This window comes from Sitophilus oryzae, unplaced genomic scaffold (genome assembly GCF_002938485.1).
Source record: "Sitophilus oryzae breed Bouriz unplaced genomic scaffold, Soryzae_2.0 scaffold_1429_pilon_pilon, whole genome shotgun sequence".
NCBI classification, from domain to species: domain Eukaryota; kingdom Metazoa; phylum Arthropoda; class Insecta; order Coleoptera; family Curculionidae; genus Sitophilus; species Sitophilus oryzae.
In genome coordinates this window covers 1,233,546-1,237,719 of record NW_022146092.1, presented here as the reverse complement: position 1 = coordinate 1,237,719, position 4,174 = coordinate 1,233,546, and positions in this window count along the sequence as shown.

The window sequence follows — 4,174 nt, the reverse complement described above, 5'->3', positions numbered from 1 at the left end:
GGCTCTGATTTAATTTGCTGCCTGTAATAATTATGCGGGCAAAACTATCGATATTAGAAAATTTCGATATATGAAATTATACTGGTAATCGCAAAATAATTTCCGATGCACGTGATCAACTTTCGAGTCACAAGCGATGGCGACAGCGCTGCCAGGGTGTGATGGATTTATTATGAGATGAATCTTAATTTAAAAGTGACAAGTGACAAACAATACATATATATTTATTATACCATTTTTTAAAGCTTTTTGGGTTTTATTTTTAATTTAATAATTAATATTTTAGTAATTAATTGATTTATTTCTTTTATAGATTTTACTTATTATATATTGGCATAAACTAGTCCACTGTGAAGATTATTCTAAACCTATTCTATGCTCCAACATTCTCATTACTAACATAGCTTTTTTGTATGATGCCTCAATATACATAGGAGACATGGTGTGTAAATTTCGAATTGAAAAATAAAATTTTTCCTCGTGTTTATTTTGGTTTGGTTTGGGGCATATTAGAAACAACCGGAAGTGGAGCTGGAGGCTGGCTAGAATCTAAAAATCATTATTGTTGCAGTAAAAATTTCAAGGCTTCATTTCTCCAAGGGTATCTAAGTTTTTAATACTAAATATTTACTGAAGTTTAATTATTGATTAGTTATTGTGTTGTAATAATAAAAGTAATACTACTTCATACAGAGTGTCTAAAAATTTATTTTAAATAATTTCTAGCTTTAAACGGCAATAACTTGTTTAATTTAAATGGAACACCCTGTATATTTTAGGAAAATTAGATGCACAATTTAATTGTTCATCAAATTGTATTATACCATTTTTTACCTATCTCTTCAAGTTTTCGTAGAAAATACGTGTTCTAATAATTAAGACCTCATTTATCAACATACCCATGGAATATTGACATTTTAGATTGTTTTTAAAACAACAAATGTATAAAATGTACAGGTGCTAAAAATGATAATATTACCAGCCTATTTGTATACAAAAATAAAACTATTTCAATTTTTTTTTAATCTTTATAAAAGACTGTACCATTAATACCACCAGAATTATACCACCAGTATTTCCGTCCAAATATTAATTAATTACATATTTAATTGTGTTAGTTAATAAATTATTCTAAATAAATGGGGATTTGGAATCCGAAATCAATATAATAATAAGTTATGAAAATGAACATCTCTGTTGTTATAAATAAGCATTCGTCAAAAAATGAAATAAAATTTTTAAGGTGTTACTTTTTACCACACTGTCTAATATACATACAAAATTCAGTTTTTAGTATTTGGAGCAATTATTATTAATCAATGCAAGCAGTCCATTAATGTAGTTTGAATACTGGAATCATATTAGTTGGTCCTTTCTACAAATATTTAAACATTTTTTTTTTATTTTATAATGACATAAACGAACTATATCGACAATATTGGTATCTGTACCCTTTAACAGTTTGTTACATCTTTAAAAATAATCTAAAATGTCAATATTCCATGGGTATATTGATAATTGAGGTCTAAATTATAAGAAAATGCATTTTCTACGAAATCCTGAAGACATAGGTAAAAAATCATATAATATAATTTGATAGACAATTAAATGGTGCATCCGATTCTCATAAAATATACAGGGTGTTCCATTTAAATTAAAGAAGTTATTGCCGTTTAAAAACTAGTTATTATTTAAAATAAATTTTTAGACACTCTGTATAAGATAGTATAATTTTTATGATTGCAACACAAAATTTAGTAAATAGAAATACTTCAATACAATATTTGGTTTTAAAAACTTAAATACGCCTAGAGAAATAAAGCATTATAATTATTACTGTATTTTGACAAAAACCTAAATATTTCAAAAACGGTAAGATTAAAATGCGGTAAACTTTAATCAAATTTACCTTTATTTTAATCGTAGAAACTAAAAATGTAATAATATATAGGGTGTTCCATTTAAAAAAATACAACTTTGATATTTTTTATTTATTTGGTACACTCTGTATCTTGTAAAAATATTTTTAAATTGTAGCTCTGATAGTCCTTCAACGAACCCAAAACTTACAATTTGTAAAAATTAAATAGTTTAGCTACAATACGCCGCGTCGTATGTGGTGAACAACCCTGTATAGGGTGTTCCATTACAAAAACACAACTATGATATGTAACTTTTTTGGGGACACCCTGTAGAACTCTCTATATTTTTAAAAAATGCTCTAAATCAACCTATATACATATGCCCACAAAATTCTGGGGTCGAAATATACTACCCCTAAAAATATTTGCACTTATTTAAGACTCACCCTGCATAGTTTTGGCAGATAAATAGTTCCTATTAATTTTAATCAGGTTCTAATTTTAGTTACATTGAGTATTTTAACATCTTTGATTTTAACTTATTATTTTGCCAAAACCCCTTGATTATATTTTTTTTATCGTATGAGATTTAATTTTTCAACATTCAAATCTTTTCCAAATTTTGTCAGGTTTCCCAGGCGAAATCAACTGAGTTGAGTAGGGTTCCCAACCGTCCCGGTTTGGCCGGGATTAACCAGGAATCAGAAAGTTTGTCCCGACGAAAGTTTTGTCTTGGCCGGGACCTGGAAACTAAAAAAGTGTGTACTACACACATAATATATTTTAATTTCTAATATTTAATGTTTTGTTTCAATTAGTTAAAAGCTTAAACATAATTGTCCCGGAATCGCCGATGCTCAAGTTGGGAACCCTAGAGTTGAGGCATGTTAGAGATAAGGGGGAAAGTAATATGCAAGAAAGTAAAAAAAAATCTAAATTCAGTATATACATACCTCAGTTAAAAGTTCTGTTGTTAATCAGTTGGGGTATTTTATAAGCGGCAACTAATCTCTTTATTCAAATGAAGCAACCTTTGGCGGCAACTACTTCTTTTACAAAAAAAAACAAAGACATTTAACTGCATTTAACCATACATTTAACCATGGCTGAGAAACTTAAATGGAAATGACGGTTCATTAAAAATAGTTTTTCCTCCAAGATGCAGAGGGGCAAAATATTAAAACTGTCAATATTAACAATGCAAATGTCAATATCTGACAATAATAAAATTTGATTTTTAACTGTCACTCAGAGACGCTTTTGTTGTGATTTTACGGTTTGATTTCGTTTTGATTTCGTTTTGATTACGTTTTGATTTGTCGAATTATTGTAAAATTAAATTCCTTCAGAGTTTTTGCCAGTATTCTGTTTTAGACAATGTTTTTTAAAAATGGTGGGACAATTTGTGTTTTGTATAGACTCTTAATTATTTTTTATCATGGAGTTTAATTGTTGTACACCTGGTTTCCGAAGGATACAATGGTAAGTAAATTAAACATATCTACTTACAGTTATAGATTTTTTTAAATTAGTACTGCTAATAAATGCCACCTGCTGAGCAGTTATTTAATTTTATTACCGTGCATGTAAGGAATTAAGGACGCGCGTTGTGTTATATTAGCATGATCAGCAGATGATTACATCTAATTTAATTTGTTTTATTATTTCAGGTCTCAAACGGAAACAAACTGGGAATCTTGCCTACACCAAAATTATATAGCCGTTTCCAATTCACTTCAAAGGGAGGAAAAATTATGTAAAACTGCCTGCTATTTCCTGAAAACCGCCAAAGATTAAATTATAACTGTAACAACTTAATATATACTATTTCTAGTCTTTTAATATATTTTTTAATTAATATCCGACATATAAGAACACTTTGTATGCTTTTAATTCAGTTGATTTATCGTTTATAATATGTTCGACCTAATTAAAAGCACACAAAGTGTTCTTATCTTATAATCCAAATTAACTTGGCTCTATAATTTATAACAAAATAGTTATTCTTGCCATAAGAAGCTGTGTATTTCTAGTATCCCAATCATCACAAGCGCCCCTAACGGCGATTTTCGAACTTCATTTAGATCTCAAAAACTGGGCCCATAATTTTTGCGTTCGATTCGCCTCCTCCTTTTAGACTCCATACTATGCATTTAACACACATTTAACAAAAAGTTACTTTTTGTTGTTACACTTTTTGTTTTATGCGTCACCTATCGGATGAAGCCTGGACAAACTGAAAAATAATTTTTACAGATTACAACTTATGGCATCAGGTAGAGTAATTTACCAAAAGATGTCTCTGACAATTT